Source organism: Neophocaena asiaeorientalis, unplaced genomic scaffold, assembly GCF_003031525.2.
Source record: "Neophocaena asiaeorientalis asiaeorientalis breed wild unplaced genomic scaffold, Neophocaena_asiaeorientalis_V1.1 scaffold606, whole genome shotgun sequence".
NCBI lineage: Eukaryota > Metazoa > Chordata > Mammalia > Artiodactyla > Phocoenidae > Neophocaena > Neophocaena asiaeorientalis.
The window spans coordinates 10,263,052-10,282,974 of NW_020173687.1; the positions used below are offsets into that span (position 1 = coordinate 10,263,052).

General features: G+C 48.5%; 1 long non-coding RNA gene across 1 annotated transcript in view; it reads right to left on the bottom strand.

Annotated features, from left to right (window-relative positions):
- Positions 1–19,923, bottom strand: part of LOC112402960 (uncharacterized) — a 179,010-nt gene that overhangs the window by 58,910 nt on the left and 100,177 nt on the right. The window contains exon 3 of the long non-coding RNA XR_003003794.1: positions 18,275–18,600. This is a non-coding gene — a long non-coding RNA (uncharacterized LOC112402960). The remainder of the gene's footprint in view (positions 1–18,274; positions 18,601–19,923) is intronic.

Here is a 19,923-nt window from a genome sequence, read left to right on the forward strand (position 1 = left end):
GGGGGAGGTGAATTAGCTTGCCCAAAGTCATCCAGATAGTAAACGGTGCAGCTAGAATTGGAGCCAGACAGCCTCACTCCAGAGCCTTTAAATCTAAAGCTTATTATCAAGTGGCTTCTGGTGACACAGAGACTCAAAGCTTAACAGTTTGCCAACACTTGGAAGGAAAAAAAAAAAAAAAGGAAACTAAGGTGCTGAGGACTTACTACATCTCAAGTGCTTTAGATACAATCTCTGTCAATTCTCCCAACAGCCCAAGGAGGTAGGGATGACTGCACCCATTTATCACATGAGGACACCCCAAAAGCACAGAGATTAGGGAACATGCCTAAGGTCATAAGGTTTGATAAGTATAAGATCCTATCAGGGTCAAGCCAAGGTTGATCTGGCCCCAACTCAGTGCCTTTATCCCAATACCACTAAGGCTCATTACTACCACACTTTCCCCGAACCTCAAAAGACCATAAGCTCTGTATCGGTCAGCTTTTGCTGTGTAACAACCATCCCAGAACTCAGTGGCGTACAATAAGCATTGATTCTCATGCTCAAAGGTATGCAGGAGAACTTACTGGCTTTTCTCCACGTGTGTTTATTCTAGGATCCAGGGTGAAAGAGCAGCCATGATCCAAGTGTCTGTTATGTTCATGGGTAAAATTAGAAGCTACCAGAAGGGCAATTGGAAATATGAGATTAATCTTATGGTCTAGGCTCAGAACTGGCACACTGTTGCTTTCACCCCCATTCCACTGACTGAAACAAATCACAAGGTCAAGCCCAATGGCAGTGGGGCAGGGAATATACTCCTACAACAGAGGCTTGGGAAATAGGAAGAAAGCAAACATTTGCTGAAAACCAATCTAAAGGCTGATCTGGGGGATCTGAGAGCTAATGACCCTCCTTCCCTGTGATGTTTTCAGGTATTCTGATACTAGGATGCCAAATGCTTAGTCTCAGTGGGGGAGAAGAGAAGACAGGAATTCTGCAATAGCAAGACAGGTACTATAAATGAGGAACACAGGATGTAAAACAGTAGGGAGTGGTGAGGACTGCGGCAAACTGGAGAGCACAGACCCTGCCCAGGTGGCAGCTGCTCCTCAGCTCCTGCAGACTGTGGATAGAGATGCAACCTCTCCACTGACTCTGGCCATCCTTGTCTGCTCGGCCCTGGCTCCCAAGCATCCCACCTGCCCTCATGGCAAAGATGAGGTTCCCAGAAGCAACATTCTAGGAGAAACTTGCTGCCGTCCTTGCTGTATTGCACAAAGAGACATTGCCAGCCCTGCTGGATGTCTGCCCCGGGCCCCTCATTACGCCTCGCTGGGCTCCTTCCCCAGGAAACAAGGATGCTCATCGTGCTTTCCTCCCCCAGAACTCTTTGCTGTGGGGAGGAACTGCGGCACAAATCCATTCATTATTAGTGCAAAAATAGACAGGTTTGATCAAAAGAGATTCGAATTATAACTAATTGGCCTGAAAGTTCAGCAAGATTGCTTTGTAAGAGGAAGAGGAGGAGGCAAGAGTAAAATGTTAACCATGGATTAAACAGCCTTGAGCAGAAGTGTGAGACTCCGGGGAACCAGGGCTGGAAAAGGACCCAAGTGCCAGCTGCCTCTGAGACCTGTGCCAACCTGGGGATGTCAGGCAGGATCTCAGGCCAAAGTCTGGCTCTGCCCCAAGCCTGCTCTCCCACCACTGGAGCAAAAGTCCTTTGCGTTGGGCACTGCTCCGTTGCAGTAGAATCTGTCCTTTTGCACGTGTACTATCCAGTCCTCTTTTCAGAACTGAAATAGCACCGCAGCATCTGGGGGTGCCATCCCTCCCCAGCGGTCACCATATGTGATCGGGTGGGTCAGGTTTCACTCCCAGTTCTGGAGATGGGCAGGAGGCTCAGGCCTGCTCGTCTGGGTTGACAAGAATCCAGTTCACAGCTTCTGTCTATATTTCATGGAGGAGGATGCAGGCCTGAGGCTGCCGGGGCCACCTCGGCCACCAGCAAGGGGAGCCTGCAGTTAGTACAGCGTCGGTCACAGCCTGTGCCCAGCTGTACTGGAGTCTGAGCAAAAGGAAAGACCATTCAGAATGATCCTGCTTTTGTTTCAGAATTTGATATTTTGCCTTGTGGATTTTTTTTTTTTTTTGCATTGATTTTTTTTTTTTTTTTTGCGGTACGCGGGCCTCTCACTGCTGTGGCCTCTCCCGTTGCGGAGCACAGGCTCCAGACGCGCAGGCCCAGCAGCCATGGCTCACGGGCCCAGCCGCTCCGCGGCATGTGGGATCTTCCCGGACCAGGGCACGAACCCGCATCCCCTGCATCGGCAGGCGGACTCCCAACCGCTGCGCCACCAGGGAAGCCCTCTGATTTTTTTTTAATATTGCATTCTAATATAACTTGTCTTGATCACTGAGCTGGGCCCCTTTACACTGTGCACCCAAGGCGAGTGCCTCACTCTCCTGACCCTGTTATTCCTGACGCTGGTGCTTGCAGTCGGAAGGTCTGGGTTCCAGTCCTGACTCTGCTACTTCCAGATCTGTGTGACCTGGAGCAAACTGCTTGGCCTTTCTGAACCCCAGTTAGTTCACCTGCAACACGGGGGTGGCCATACCTGCCAGGCTGGATGCAACGAGATGATGTGTGTAGATACTCCTTGTAAACTGTGGTCACCTGAATACAAGGGACTCTTCTGCCTGCACGCGCATCTCCTCTTCCTCCCCACACTCAACGTGAGAGTTCACCTGGGGCTGGGCACTGGGCAAAGAAATTAGTGTGCTTTATCCTACTAAAGCCTTGCTACAGTGCCCTGAGATTCTGGCCAGAGGAAATGCATCCTATAGTTATAGTAGCTCCATTTTCCAGATCAGGAAACGGGCACAGACGAGGGCCACTCAGCAGTGAAGTGGTCAGATCTGGGTGGGAGTGACGGACTTAGCAGGGTCAGGGAGGAAGCAGCATGCGTACACCCGAGACTAAGACTCCAGAGCTGGGCTGATGTGACCAATACATCTCATCACAGTATTTTGAGGCTCGTGAATTTGCTTCGCCCGTGCCGCTCTGGATCAGCTTTTACAGCTGAAACGACTATAAACTACCATAATCAGTGCCTGCCTTCGTCATTAAGGCAGCTGTGGCTGCCCAGGCTCAGCGACAGCGGTGTTGGTGTCGGCTGCGGCTGACATCCTGTGCAAATGGGGCCACGGGAGCTCAGGCCATCCTGGCCAAACCCAGAAGGGAGGAAGCAATAAAAACGAAGCCTTTCTCAACAGACAAGCAAAGCCCCCGTGTGTTTGCGTCACTAAGCAACATCTGTCAGCTGCAGGGAGGACAACTGGCCTCTCGTCTGGACCATTCGCTGCTGCTGAATGGCTTAGGCACTTTCTCACCTGTTTACATCTTGTCTTCTTTTGAAAATCTCATTGTTTTTTTCCCCCACCCAGCATTCCTCCCAGAAAAGAGGCTGCCTGTTTTCTGTAACTGCGCCCCAGCTTCCTTTCAGGTAGGCAATCCCACCTACTCTTGGTTTATAGGGTTTGGGTGGGGCTGACCCCACCCTCAGGTCTGGGTGGATGCAGAACTCAGACCTGGCCAGTCTAGCTGAAGGATGCCAAGCCTGGGACCTGAGCCGTGCCCACTGTTACTGAGTGTGTGGGACTCACACTAACAGCCTCCTTGTCACTCGATGCAGAAAGCTTGCCTAAGAAATAAGCTAACACAGAGAAAAGCAGAGACAGATGGTTTTTGATGACATATGAATACCTGGATCCAACCATGCCTGAAGCCACTTATCCCTGACTTTTCATTTACATGAACCTATATGTTCCTTTCTTCTTAGGTCAGTTTGAGTTGCGTTTCTGTCCCCTTACAACTGAGAGAGTCCCGATGGATACATCTCCTTGACTCAAGGACTTGAGGGTGGGGACTGTTTCTTATGCTTCCTGGAATCCCTTAGAAGGCCTAACACGATGCTTGGCCCCTAGGAGGTGCTCAGAAAATATTTGCTGGTATGGCGGGCACAGTTAATGATCTGCCTAATAGCCATTCTTCTTTCTTCCTCGCTAACAGAACCCTAATTTTCTCAGGGAGGCAATGTGCTTAGCCCAAAGAGTAGGCCATGATTAATTTAAAGCAACTGTGACAATCATGCCCCCAAATTTCCCAGGTTCACTTGCAGCTAGGGGTGGTCCCACGATTTACTTCTGACTAATCAGACCCAGAAGGAAGTCTAATGTGGAGCCTTCCGGAAGAAGTGTTGTCATTTTGATTAAAAAAGATTGATATGCTAAGGTGAGTCTTTTCTCCTTCTTCTTGCCTTAAGCATAGATGTGATGCCTGGAGCTGCAGGAGCCATCTTAGACCATGAGGCAAAAAACCAAAAAACAAACAACACACCAAAACACTAAGGAAAGCAAAGCAGAAAGACATAGAAAAAGAAGCTCGGGTTCCTTATGTCACTTTTGAGCAGCTGAATCAACAACAGCAATGACCTACCTCTGAACGTCTTATGTGGAAGAACAAATCCTGCCTGCACACATACACCTGTTTGTTTAGGCCACTGTCGGTCAGGTTTCTGCTACGTGCAGCCAAACACAGTTCTGATATAGCTAGTTGTTAGATTCTTGCACTGTGTGTAATTCAGTCACTTGAGCAGTTTTTGCTTGGGGTAAAAGTTTCTGGTCATTAGTCAATGAAAACGTGTCCACATATGCATTTAATGTGCATTAAACGTACAGACTAACTTTCAAAACTAATCCCCTTACACGATGAGACTCCATACATCTCCTTTAGTTTGTCCAAGAAACACATCTGTGAACACGGGCTAGGTCACAGCAGCTTAATATTACAACAGAACACAGTGAACTATCTAAAGAGGGGAGCAAATCTCATATACGTGCATCTGACAAACTCCAGCTGCAAGGGATTCTGGGAAAAAGTGGTTGGTAGCTTTCTTGCCCCTATGTACAGGAAACAGCCAAGAGGGAAGGGGGAAGAGATGCTGACTCCACGCTGTCTCCCACACTGCCTTAACTGTTCTAACCCCAGCAAAAGAGGGGCCTCGCTATATTTCAAAAATCTTTCAAGGGTTCCCCTGCTGGCGCAGTGGTTGAGAGTCCGCCTGCCGATGCAGGGGACACGGGTTCGTGCCCCGGTCCGGGAGGATCCCACATGCCGCGGAACGGCTAGGCCCGTGAGCCATGGCCGCTGAGCCTGCGCGTCTGGAGCCTGTGCTCCGCAACGGGAGAGGCCACAGCAGTGAGAGACCCGCGTACCGCCAAAAAAAAACCCAGAAAACAAAAAAAAATCTTTCAAAATTTAACTTACTGCTGAAGCAACTAGCACAGGAAACAAACAAAACCTCTGATAGATACTTGCAAACCTTACCCCAAACTTTAAAAAAATGCCAAAAAATATAGTGTCAACAAACTCCCTAACTGGTCTTCAAGTTGCAGACATTAACCTAAATGTGATATTTAATACAGTTTTATTATTTTTATATAGTTTATATATATTAAGTTTTTATACAGTTTAATAAGATAATACTGGCCAGTGGTGAAAGGTTTATATTCCAAAGTTAAAAAGTTTAATTTTAAAAAAGACTGGGCTTTCAATACCTGACTCAGGTATTCAGTGTATGGTCTTGGGCAAGTCACTTAAATTCCCAGCTCCTCTGTTCTGTTATCTCTGAAGTGGGCACCATGATATCCATCCTAATTACTACCTGGGGTTTCTGTGAAAATAAAGTGGGATAATGTACAGGAGAGCATTTGGTAAGTGGTCCAGGGCCATACACATATAAAGAACTGGAAGCATCAGATCTATAGCTAAGAGTTGAGATCAGTATTTGGGGACAGAAAATAAATGAAAATAAGACAACTGTTGATCAAGGCACAATATGCCCAGATATGGAAGACTGGCTGAGAAATGTGAGGCTCATTTAGGGAGAGATGATGTCAGTGTTTAGAGATCCTGGTAAACAGCCCATCATTCTATAAGGCACATGTGATGTGTTTTCAAATCACAGTCAAAGGAAACCAAGGACCAGAGGGAAATGGTGCTTTGATGTTTAGTCCAGCTGAGTCCTCTCCCACCCATATGTGTCAGGCTCTGCCCCTCACCTCTAGACCATCACCTCTGCTCAGTTCTGGACCACACTAGCTTTTGCCCAGATGCCACCAATAAGTTCCTCCCTCAAAGGGCACCTCTCCCTCTAATCTTCCCACCACACAGAGGATGGGGTAGACCTCCTAAAACTCAAGTATGATCATTCTGTTTCCTCATTAGAAAACCCTCCAAGGGTCAGCACAGCCCTTCTGCACTAGGAACTCAGGCCTGAAGAGCCAGGCCGAAGTCTCTGCATGCAGCGCCCTGTGAGCAAGTGAAACTAGACTGAGCACAAAGGAAAAGAAAAAAAGGGGCAGTTAACTAATTGTGGATGACCTGAACATGGAGCCTTCTAATTTATATCACAGTGAAAATGCATCAAGAAAGGATAAGGAGGGAGATTGGTTCAAAATGGCGGAGTAGAAGAACATGCGCTCACTCTCTCTTTCGAGAACACCGGAATCACAACTAACTGCTGAACAATCATCGACAGGAAGATACTGGAACTCAGCAAAAAAGATGCCCCACATCCAAAGACAAAGGAGAAGCCGCAATGCGAAGGTAGGAGGGGCGCAATCACAATAGAGTCAAATCCCATAACTGCTGGGTGGGTGACTCACCAACTGGAGAACACTTATACCATAGAATAATTGGAGTGAAGGTTCCCACTGGAGTGAAGGTTCTGAGCCTCACGTCAGGCTTCCCAACCTGGGGGTGAGGCAACGGGAGGAGGAATTCCTAGAGAATCAGATTTTGAAGGCTAGCCAGATATGATTGCAGGACTTCAACAGGACTGGGGGAAACAGGAATCCACTCTTGGAGGGCACACAAAGTAGTGTGTGCATCAGGACGCAGGGCAAGGAGCAGTGACCTCATAGGAGACTGAACCAGACCTACCTGCTAGTGTTGGAGGGTCTCCTGCAGAGGCAGGAGGTGGCTGTGTCTCACCGTGAGGAAAAGGACACTGGCAGCAGAAGTTCTGGTAATTACTCCTTGGTGTGAGCCCTCCCAGAGTCTGCCAGTAGCCCCACCAAAGAGCCAGGGGAAGGCTCCAGTGTTGGGTCACCTCAGGCCAAAAAGCCAACGGGGAGGGAACCCAGCCCCACCCATCAGCAGACAAGTGGATTAAAGTTTTACTGAACTCTGCCCACCTGAGCAACAGCCAGTTCTACCTACCATCAGTCCCTTCCATCAGGAAACTTGCACAAGCCTCTTAGACAGTCTCATCCAAGTAGGGGACTGTAACACCTCACTGACACCAATGGACAGATCACCCAAACAGAAATTAAATAGGAAACACAAGCTTTAAATGACACAATAGACCAGATAGATTTAATTGATATATATAGAACATTCCATCCAAAAACAGCAGATTACACTTTCTTCTCAAGTGCGCACGGAACATTCTCCAGGATAGATCCCATCTTGGGCCACAAAAGAAATCATAAAAATCAGAGTAGAAATAAATGCAGTGGAAACAAAGAAAACAATAGCAAAGATCAATAAAACTAAAAGCTGGTTCTTTGAGAAGATAAAATTCATAAACCATTAGCCAGACTCATCAAGAAAAAGACGGAGAGGACTCAAATCAATGAAAGGGGAAAAGAACAAGAACAATTTACAACAGACGGCAGAAATACAAAGCATCCTAAGAGACTACTACAAGGGACTCTATGCCAATAAAATGGACAACCTGGGAGAAATGGACAAATGCTTAGAAAGGTATAACCTTCCAAGACTGAACCAGGAAGAAATAGAATATATGAACAGACCAATCACAAGTAATGAAATTGAAACTGTGATTAAAAATCTTCCAACAAACAAAAGTCCAGGACCAGAAGCCTTTACAGGTGAATGCTAGCAAACATTTAGGGAAGAGCTAACACCCATCCTTCACCAACTCTTCCAAAAAATTGCAGAGGAGAGGAAACCCCCAAAATCATTCTAAGAGGCCACCATCACCCTGATACCCAAACCAAAGACACTACAAAAGAAGAAAATTACAGACCAATATCACTGAATATAGATGCAAAAATCCTCAACAAAATACTAGCAAACAGAATCCAACAGCACATTAAAAGGATCATACACCATGATTAAGTGGGATTTATCCCAGAGATGCAAGGATTCTTCAATATATGTAAATCAATCAATGTGATACACCATATTAACAAATTGAAGAATAAAAACCATATGATCATCTCAATAGATGCAGAAAAAGCTTTTGACAAAATTCAACACCCATTTATCATAAAAACTCTCCAGAAAGTCTGCATAGGCGGAACCTACCTCAACAAAATAAAGGCCATATACAACAAACCCACAGCAAACATCATTCTCAATGGTGAAAAATGGAAAGCATTCCCTTAAGATCAGGAACAAGACAAGTATGTCCACTCTCACCATTATTATTCAACATAGTTTTGGAAGTCCTAGCCATGGCAATCAGAGAAGAAAAAGAAATAAAAGGAATACAAATTGGAAAAGAAGAAGTAAAACTGTCATTGTTTGCAGATGACATGATAGTATACATAGAGAATCCTAAAGATGCCACCAGAAAACTACTAGAGCTAATCAATGAATTTGGTAAAGTTGCAGGATACAAAATTAATGCACAGAAATCTCTTGCATTCCTATACACTGGTGATGAAATATCTGAAAGGGAAATTACAGAAACACTCCTGTTTACCATTGCAACAAAAAGAATAAAATACCTAGGAATAAACCTACCCAGGGAGACAAAAACCTGTATGCAGAAAACTATTAGACACTGATGAAAGAAGTGAAAGATGATACCAACAGATGGAGAGATATACCATGTTCTTGGATTGGAAGAATCAAAAGATGTAGAGAACAAACGACGTATGGACTCCAAGGGGGGAAAGCAGTGGGTGGTGGTGGTGGTGGTGGGACGAACTGGGAGATTGGGATTGACATGTCTATACTGATGTGTATAAAATGGAGGACTAAAAACAAAATAAATAAACATTAAAAAAAAAAGGGAAAGGATAAGGAGTTTAATTCTGCCTCTCTGAATATCATTTTGTATGATCCGGATATGTACTTCTTATATTCTTTTCTTAAACAAAGTGCACCTGGGCTCGCATTTGTTTTATTTGATCGTTTGTGTTTCACACATGCGTGCAGATCTTCTGCGTGATTCCATGTACTGTTCTAGCCCGAACTCATCTTTCCCTGTTCGCCTTTCTAAATTCACCCTCTGGTGCTCAATTTCCATCATATTCCACTGTCTAGTAACAAAACACTGGGCAAACTTCCTGCTCGTGCTACACCTGTAAGCATCTCTCCTGCTACTCTCTGGTTCAACTTCTACTCAGTCCTCAAGACTCAGCTCAGTGCTCACCTCCTCCAGGAAGCCTTCCCTGAATCCCACCTATAGGTGGAACACCTCTCCTTCTGGGATCCTGGGGCTGTTTGTACTTGTGACTCTTGTCCCTCTTACCACAACATAGAAATAATCCATTTACATAGCTCTTTAAAATTTGAGCCACCCCCATCCTCCCCCCACCAACGCCAACACACACGCACATACGCGTGCACGCACACACACGCACGAGGACTAGGATACAACCGTCTCTGGAACAGAAATGCTGGCAAACGCTCATCAGTTGCTTACTGTTTGCCAGACCTGCAGCCGAACATTAAGGCTTCCTAACAGTCCTTTGAGTGGGTGATATTGTTATTCCTGTTCTGAGCGGTTAGGGACCCTGTCAACACTACTCAGTCACTAAGGGACAAAGATGGAGGAACCAGGGACCCAAGTCCATCAACTCCCAGCACCTGGCATGGTCTGTAGTCAACGTTTGCTGAGTTGAAGTGCAATTCTGAGAGTGAATAAGCAGAATGAAGGTATCTGTAAGGAAGTCTTACTGACTGCAAGCTGGGAGCCCCTGTGTTAAAGCAAGAGTGAGGGCCATGAGAAGCCTCTCCACTCTGTGGTCCCCAGAATCCTGCCCCTTCCCCACAACTGCCAGCTTTGTTCCAGAATGTAGCCTTGCCATTTATGCTTTGAACATCCTTTTCAGGGATCCCCAGGGAATACCTAAACCTTGCAGAGATTGCCCCTTGCCCCCATGGGGTTTGCATTGGTGGGAAGGAGTAATGCCTATGCTTTGCTCCTACCCTACCCTTCCTTCTTGTTTTGAGCTGTCCCTTTGAAGCAACACGTGGGGGGGTGGGGGTGGAAACTCAGAGATAAAGTTGCTCCATGCAGCCAGGATCACACCAACAGGTAGGAGTATTAGTCAGTGCCCTTGCCATAAAACTGAATTTATGAACTCATATATCTAGTTCAAAATTAATTAGCTTCAGGAATGGCTGGATCCAGGTGTTCAAGTGATATCATCAGAACTCCATCTTTCTCTCTCTCTCCCTCAAGTTTTAGCTCTGCTTTCCTCTGTGTTGGCCTCATTATCAAAAAGACTCTCCCAACTCTGGTTGCCAGCAGCTCCTAGTTTGCCTCTTACCCATTCAGCCAGTTCCTAGTAGGACTCCTCGTTCCTTTTCTTATATAAGTCCCCAATCCAAGTGGCCTGGCTTAGGTTTCCTATTCATGTCTGAATCACCAAGGTAGATTGGAGAGAGAATACATCCACTGGCCAGGCTTGGGTAATTTGGCCACTCCTAAAATGTGCATTTGTGAGGGAGTAGAGGTGGATTTCATCCCCACCCAAAATGCAGGAATCAAGGGTAGAGGTGGCAGTAATGCCCCCAGGGAATCAAAGTCCTATTTTCAGAAGTGACTGGGCAGAAAAAAATCAACAGACATCTACTACAAAATGTCTTGGTGAAATAGGAACTCCTTCTTCCGCAATAAATTCCTCAAGCCCGAGCCCATGTCAAGTACCCCAGCATCCCAGAATTCAGGATTCTCGTGAAGAGGCCCTAAAAGTGGACATAATGCAGGATACATGGGTTGTTTATGATGGCAATCTTCCACTCGTCCTCTCGTATGTCTGGCTAAGATGATATCAGAATTCAAAGACTCGGGAGATCACAAGCTGTAAAAAAATAATCTTCTATTAAGCCCTGTGCCATCCCTACTGTGGTGGCATTTGGAAGATGAAACCAGCACCGTTCCTTTGGAGATAGCAGCTACTTTCCAATTGCACTGATAAAAAAAGGAAGGCATGAAGTAAATTGACATTTACGTGCTAGAAGAAGCATATTTTCTTTCCTACTCCAAAACCACTTCAGGAGCTGGGGAAGGGGGGGCGGTCGCTGGTGGATGCCCCTCCCCATCTTTTAGGCTGTGGGAGCATCTGGCCTGGGGGGGGCGGCGGTCAGCCTCAGAGGCCAGGTGGGGTTCAGCCTCCCATTCTTTGTGCTGCCTGCACCCCCATCTGCTACTCTGCTACCGGCAAATTGAAATACCAGCCTGTTTCAGCTCAGAAATGTGGAAATTAAGAAAGGAAATGAGGGGCGGTGGGAAGAAAAGAGAAGCGATGAATCACTTTTGGATTGCTGCCTCATTCGCAATCCACGTGGTGAGAGGCAGATCCATGTAGGAGGAAGAGTCTGGGAGTTGAAAAGACCTGAGTTCATATGATAGCTCCATTACAGGTTGGCAAGAGGCCCCGGGCCACTTACCCCTCTGAGCCTCAGTTTCCTCATCTGTAAAATGGGGACCTGCCTTTCACGGGGTCATTCTGAAGGTTAAGGGACACAGGTACATGGCAGCTGGTCCAGAGTTGGCTGAAGGATGTTGATCTTCCTTCTCTTTCTCCTATCAGGTGGGGCCACAGCCACTGCGGCTCCATCGCCATCACTCCCCTCCATCTAGACCAGCAGGCGGTGGTGCTCAGTTCCCTTCCAGCGGCCCTGAGATCCAACCTCCTTGCCCAGCTTCCACGCCTGCCCCTTCTGCTCCCGCCCAGCCCTACTTTGGCCTCTAGCACATTCTCCATCCCCAGGCTCTACCTATGTGGGTGGTTGGCTGTTTCTGCCCTACCCAGGGCTCTTTGCTACCTCAAGGCCTTCCCTCTCCCACCCCTACTTTTCCCAGGGCTGGTTCCTTCTCATCACTTGGCCTCTGCCCAAATGTCACCTCCTCCAAGAAGCCCTCCTTGACTACCCTGGAGAAAGCAGCTGCCCACACTTCAGTCACTTTCTAGCTCATCTCTCAAAACCGATCTCATTTATTTATCTGTTATTATCTCTCCCCCAGGAGAAGATGAGCATTAAAAGGCAGGGAACATTTCCATCTTGTTCATCTGTGTGTTCCTAGTGCCCAATGGCATACCTGGCACACAGCAAGCATTCCAACATTTGGGGTGGAAGGGAGGAAGAAAGGGAAAAGGGAAGGAGGGAGGGAGGAGGGAGGGAGGGAAGGAAATAGAAGGAGGAAGTTGGAGACCTGACTCCCCACCCCATTCTAGAGCCTCTATTCCTCATGCTCCAGGTCTTGGGTCCCCCCACCTCCCTCTCCCAGTCCCTACACACATATGACGCCCGCCCCCGCTGGACTCCAACGCCTGGCCTATCCCCATGCAGACGGCTGCCTTACATACAACAATCCACCATTAGTACTTCCTCCTTTTGTGCCAGTCCAGTTCACAGATACTATTTCCACCTTCCTCTTCTGAGGTATCAAGCATAATGTTATTCATCTGTTATTTCTGCTTGCCCCCTGCACACCCCCTTCTGGAAAGAGAACCGTGTGTCACCTCTGGAGAACCACCCCTGCCCCACACGCAGCCCCTGTAGCTCTGATGGAGTCGTCCTGATCTCCAGCTCCAGGGCTGGACGTGTGACCCAGGTCTGGCCAAGGAGAATGCAGTATTTTCCTGGCCACAGTGATTGGCTAGGAACGGTCACATGACTCCAGCTGGGGCCACTGACGTTGAATCCAGGACTTTCCCTGCACGTTAATTAGCCAAGAGGCACTGTCTTTCTGCTGGGAAATGCCAAACCAGGTAGATGAAGTCTGGAGCTGACGGCCATCTTCCCACCACGTGGGGACAGTCTGACTGAGAATATAGCCAGCGCAGAGGGCAGCAGAGCCCAGAGATAGACAGATTCTGCTGATATCATTTGAGCACCTGGATCCAGCTTTACCTGAAGTAGATGCCATGCCAGAAAAATCTCAGTGAACCAAGCCAACAAATTCCTTTTTGTGCCTAAGACAGTTGGACTCGCACTTGTTGCTTGTCGCCAAAATGGTTCTGACTCGTAGAACATTAATCAGTTGTGGGATAGTCGAGACATGTAAGGCAGCCAGGGGCACAGAGGGCAACATCCTCCGCGACAAAGGGGAGAAGGTAAACAAAACTCCAGGGCAGATTTGACCAGAAGTCAACCGGGGATTTCACCAGGAAAACCAGCATCTTCCCAGCTCCTGAGCCGCTCTCTGCTGGAGGTAACCAGGCTGTTTTGAAGGCCCTGCTTCCCCTCGCTCCAAGAATCAGACAGCCTTGAAATCTTTCAAGGCAAAAAATAAGTCTGAGGTAGCAGTCATATCTCTGGAGGAGAAAGACTTCCTCAGCCTTCTTTAAGGTGCAAAGAATTTCCAGCATGTAGGAGGCCTCCCACTTGCCATCCGTTTCCAGACCCGTATCAGGCACGCCTCCTGGACGCCGTGTATACTCAAAATGGTACCCGGGGACAGGCTGGGGCCCATTCCGGCTCTCTCCAGCAGGCAAGCGCTCACCTGAGCCCACAGGAGGAAACAACTCCAGAAAAGCATCCCTATGCGGGGGGCAGCCCAGCTCCCCAGAGCCTCGCTTCAGAGCAGAAACACAGCTGGGGGTGCGAGGCACCAGGAAAGGCCTCGTCAGTGTGACAGGTGTCAAGTTCTCAGAAAGTGACAGCCTCTAGTTCTCCTGGGATCTCTGACTCTAGGTAGACAGACAATTCTCTCCCTGCTTCTGAGGCCAGGAGTAGGGCCTGCCTGTTTGGGGAATGGGCTGGGTTTTGCTTCGTTCCGGACGCCCCTCCTGGCTGCAGCTTCACCCGACACTCAAGAGGTGGTCTCGGGAGGACGCGAGGAAAAGCGTGGTGCTGGAGAGACAAGAACCTGGGTTTTCAAGAACTCGGCCCCAGGTCTGAATCGCACCCCTCTGTTCAGTCCATTCTTTACGCCCTCCCTGCCGGGGACCCTGAACTCTCTACCTTCCAGGGCACACCCGGCACTCCCTCCTGAGCTCCAGACTCACAGGGCCACCCTCCAGCTGGCCATCTCGGCTGAGACATCCAGCAGACACCTCAAACTCAACACCTCCCAAACTAAACTCCCTGCTCCGCACACCAGCTGCTCGTCCGCCTCCTGGTTTCTTAGCTCAGTGAATGTCACCTCTAACCCCTCCCCAGACTGAAGTTTTTCCCTAAGTCTTCTCTCCCCCGCTCACCTCCAGATAATCACTGCCAGTCCTGTGGATTCTCCCTCCTAAACCTCTCACCCCACCGGGACCTTTCAGCCCAGCCTTCTGTTGCCTGGATTATTTCAGCAAACTCCTAATAGGTTTCCCTCGCTCGCTGCTAGTAATTCTCCATTCAGCAGCCAGACTGGTTGTCCTGAAACACACATTCAGCCTCCTGCAGGGACAATTTGGGCTCTACCAGCCCAACAAGGCTCTACCAGCCCAACAAGGCTCTACCAGCCCAACAAGGCTCAGTTCCTCACCACGGCTTGCAAAGCCTTTCCTGGTCTGATTTCCAGCCCAGCAAAAAGAAAGTATTCACATGTTTCCTCTAAACCGGACAAACTTTCAGTAAAGGGCCAGATAGTAAATATTTTAGGCTTTGCGGGCCATATGGTCTCTGTCGCAACTACTCCGCCGTTGTAGTGGGAAAGCAGCTGCACGCATTATGTAAATGAATGGCGGTGGCTGTATGCCAATAAAACTTTATTTACAGAAACAGGTGGTGGGCCAGATTTGACCCATGGGCCATAGTTTGCCAATCTCTGCTCCAAAGGGATGAGCTAATTTCTCACCTCATTTCAGTTACCTCTAGAAAATGGAGATAATAATCCTCACATTGAAGGGCTGGTGAAGGATTTGAAAGAACTTGTCAAGCACCTGGCATAGAGTCCAGCACACAGTAGGTGCTCAGCTGGTGATCACTGCTATTAAAGCTGTTATCACCGCTCTCCCTTTCTACATGTTTAAGAATTGGTCAGCCCTGACTCCATAGCAAGGAGGTTGTAAGGATGGAGACGCTCCTTTTCCAAAGGCCTGATGATACATGATGCATTTCCAGAGGTGCTGGGAAACCGTACAGCTGAGTACCTACTATGTGCCAGGCACTGGGCCTCACGTTGCTGAGTGACTAAAATAAATCATAAGGCAATATTCACCTCCTGAGCCCAAGTCTTTGAAGTCTAAAGAAGTGGAGGAAAAACTGCAAGAAATTATTTGTTCAGTAGCATGGCTACTATGCGCCAGGCCTCATGTAGCACTGGGGCTGCCCAGAGGAACAGGAAGCAAGCTCTGCTTCTAAAAGAAGGTACCACCTAGAGAAGCTATTTCCTCTTGACTTTGGAATTTCTCCTTGTCCTTGAAGCCACGTCTCCCACTCAGAGGGAAGCAGAGGCGTAATTCGTCTTGGGTCCCTCCAGAGCTCTGCAGGCCAGGCCTACATCCCCTCCATCTCCTTGATGGGCCTGGGGATCTGACAATAAATGAAACTGCCTCTTCTTTTACCTGGGCAGGGCCTTAGCAGGGTCCCAGAGCAGAGGGGTGAGAAGGGAGGGTCCTGGTTGACTGAAGATCCTGTGTTGGCTCGCGAACAAGACCTTCTCCACGGCCTTCATCTTCCTAAAGGACATCTCTCTTTGGACAAATCCCAGTTCACCTCCCACCTGGGCTCTTCTTCATCCGTGAGGCAGAGATCTAGCCCTTGCCCCTGGAGAAGCAGAAGTCTTGGGCAGAGACTGCTAACTGTGCCCCAATATCCAATCCCCACTTGTCTCTGCTAGTGACAGAATCCCCACTTTCTGAGGGAACTCATGGATGCCCAACCGGCAACCACACTACCCAGCTCCCTTGCTAGGCATGGCTGCATGACCAAGCTCTGTTCAATGCGATGCCTTTGGAGGGAAGTGGTGCACTCTTCCTTCATCTCTGTCCCCGCTCTGCTACCTGGAACATGGACCATGCAGATGAGAGGAAGCCATCTTGGGTTATTCAAATGAGAGGAATATCCGAGGCATCACGGAGCCACAAGAGGGAAGGTGCCTGGGTCCCTGATGCCATGAAGCCACTGTCCCAGCTCTGGATCACCTCATCCAGACTGTCATGTGATGGAAAAATAAACTGCCTTGATTCAGATACTGTTATTTTGGTTTCTTTGTAACAATAGCTGAATCTGAATCTTAGCTGATGTGTCACACAGAGTGGCCTGATACCCCAACATCTCACCAGTGCACACAGCACTGTGCAAACTGAGCAATACGTTATGGATTCACTAAACCAACAATCGCTGAACACGCACTGTGTGCTGGGGATGGAGCCAGATGCTGTCGGGGGCTGAGATAAATCAAAGTCCTTGGTTGCTAGTTAGTAAGAGAAAAAAAGAGTAGCGATGAAGATATACTGGGTACTTTCTATATACACATAATAGACTTATAAGTCTTATAAGTCTGTTATGAGACACAGATGTGCAAACTGAGGTTTAGGAAGGTTAAGTTGTTGGCTATGGACTAAACTGTGTCCCCCTAAAATTCATATGTTGAAGCCCTAACCCCCCCCCCAGTGTGACTATACTTGGAGATAAGATCTTTAGGAGGCAATTAAGGTTAAATGAAATAATAAGGGTGGGGTCATAATCTGATAGAACTGTGACCTTATAGAAGAGGAAGAGATATCTGTCTGTCTCTCTCTGTCCCTCCCCTTCCCTCCCTGTCCCTCCTCCACCCCTCTCAATCCCTGCCATGTGAGGACACGACAAGAAAGTAGCCGCAGGTCAGGAAGAGAGCTCTCACCAGAACCCAATCATACTGACACCCTGATCTCAGCTTTCCAGCCTCCAGAACTGTGAGAAAATAAATGTCTGTTGTTTAAGCCACCCAGTCTGTGGTACTTTGTTATGGCAGCCCAAGCAGACTAAGACACAAACCCACAGCCAGGCAGTCTGGCTCTAACTTCTTCTCCATCCATCCTCCACGAAGAGTAAAAAGAAGCACGTTACAGGCAGACTTGTCCCAATACCACTGACATCACCCCAACGAAACAGGACAGAGTTAACCTTCAGGGAGCCCTCACTCGGCCCCTGGTGCTATGCTCAGTGTTTCCCAGGCACCACGTCTCTTCTCCCTCTCTACAGCCCTGGGAGGGACATGCTCTTATAATCCTGACGTTAAAGATGCAGAAACCGAAGCAGAGAGGACAAGAAGCTGGTCCAATCCTAAGCACATTCACGTGACACTGTGATAAGGGTTGAAGGGATTTCCATCTTCCTACAGAAAGAGAAGGGATAAAGGGGCTGGGAGACACCAGAGGTCCTGTGCAGCTCTGTGCCTCGTCCTTATATTAAGCCAGACAGGAATAAACTCTCACCTGTCCTCTGAGCTGTGAACTCCTCAAAGCCAAGCCCTGTCCCTCATTTGTCCCAGTCCCAGCACACAGTCTGAGGAATGGTAGGCCTTCCACCGTGCGTGCTGTGAAAATGGGTGAATATCTTTGTTTCCACTCTTTCTGTCCATCGCTCTTGCTTTTGTCCCCAGGACCCTTCACGCTCCTTCTGGCAAGAGTGCTCCCTAATGTCTTAGGGACCAGCCAATGAGACCCTCCCAAAGAGGTGAAGCGTGTGTCCAAAGCCCAAATTAATCAAAGCATGACCCTCACCCAGCCACAGTGACTGGTACTGGGATGGGCCCTTGGGCCAATGAGGTAGAGGAGATGCAGCTGGGAGCCCACGGGGATGTAGTGGTGGCAGATGCCGCCGTCATTTTGCTCCCAGGCAGAGCAAGAGACTGAAGTCAACACAGAGAAAGGCAGTTCTGGGTGACAGAGAAGAGCTAAGGTTCTGCTCACTATGTCCCTGAAGGTGGAGCTCCCCCTGGATTTTCCTTTCACACACCAATACGTTTTCCCTCCCTTTCTCTCTTGTTTTGCTTAAGCCATTTTTGTGACCAATTTTTCTGCCCCATTTGAACCAAACGTGTTCTAATGGACACTTTGTATGGGGCCTGTCTCCTACTTTCAATAAATTCCAACTTACCTTTTAAGGAAAGAATCCTCCCCTGGTCTCCATGAATATTTTCCCAAAGCCCAGTTGGTCCATAAGGGTGGCTTTGGCATCCGCTGCTTGTCCTGTTTGTCCAGCGTCATAAGGTCGCTTCAAGGAGGAAGATCAAGTATGACAGCATCGATTTCCTGTAGAACTAGCGCAGGGCCTTGGTCCCAGCTTGTCTCACATCTTATTTAGATTCAGACACATGTGTCTCATTTTTCAAGGAGACTACAAGTTCCATGAGGTAAGTGACGTCCTATGAATTCAACAAACGATGATGAAGTGCCTGAGGTGTCCTAGACACTGGCGAGAAGCTGCGAACACAGAGGATAAAGAAAGGTCACTGTCCTCTCCAAGGCAAACGTGGAAGCTGAACAATTACACCTACAGGAGTGCATCCCGACAGGGTGTTTCTAGTTCCAAGTAACCAAGAAAGGCAACTTGCACTGGCTGGCGCAACCGAGGAGATCTGGTTTGTCCAAACGGAAAGTGCACGTAAGACCCAGCTTCCGGGTTGGATGATTCCCGAGACTTAACAATGCTACATGTGGCCCAGGTGTTTTCTATTCCTCAGCTCTGCCCGTCTCAGCAACATCCTCATCAAGGATGCCTGCATCCCGCAGCTACGCCTTTCCACATCACATCCAGGGCTGGTGAATGCAGGTTCAAACAAGATGCACCCTGATTGGATCCGCTAGGTCACGTGCTTGCCTGCAAACCAATGACTGGGCAGGAAATGGACAGTGCTGATCCCTGTAAGCCAATCAGGGCTCAGTGCAGGACCAAGGGGGTGGAGTCAGCTTTCACCAAGGCCCTGGCTGCCTGGGGGTATTTAATACCTGAAGGAAATTCCAGGAGCTGAAGGAAGGTGGGAGGGAAGGAAAGGTTGGTGGCAAACATCCACTGTCTGCTCTCAGAGGTGAGAATCGGAGCAGACTCGCCTGAGCTGATACGGAAGCCTTTCCTCCCACCTCCATCACTGGGCTGCGCTCACGTCCTTTGCTCGGTATTACCCTGTGGTCACTATAGCAGAAGCAGCACCTGACGTTTCTGAACCACTTTCTGGTGCCAGATGCTAAGTGCCCCACATTTGCTGTTCATTGTCTCATTTAACCACAGCCTTAGGAAGGATGGTTATTTCCATTTTGTAGATAAGGAAGCTGACGCCTGGAGAACCGAAGTGACCTACCCAAAGTTGGCCTGAACTGGAAAGTCAGGGTAGCACCTTGCTGTCCTCGGTTCCCTAGTTTAGTCACCCCTGTGTGCCGGGTGCTTGGCTGAGGGGATGGGCCTTCAAACGTAGACAGAAGTCGCGTCTCCACTGAGCGTTAATTTGCCCTTGGAACAACCCTACACACTTCACAAGGGCTGCCTCCAGAGTCCTTGCAAGTGCCCAACTTGGCAATCTCTGCGGCCTTACTTCATTTCTCTGCAAACCGCAGGGAAAATGCAACGGAAGCAGCAGCTTCAGGCCCCGCGATGCTCTAAACTAAAGTGAAGTCTCGGGACTTCCCTGGTGGTCCAGTGGTTAAGACTTCACCTCCCAACACAGGGGGGTGTGGGTTTGATCCCTGGTCAGGGAGCTAAGATCCCACCTACCTCTGGGCCCAGAAACCAAAACATAAAACAGAAGCAGT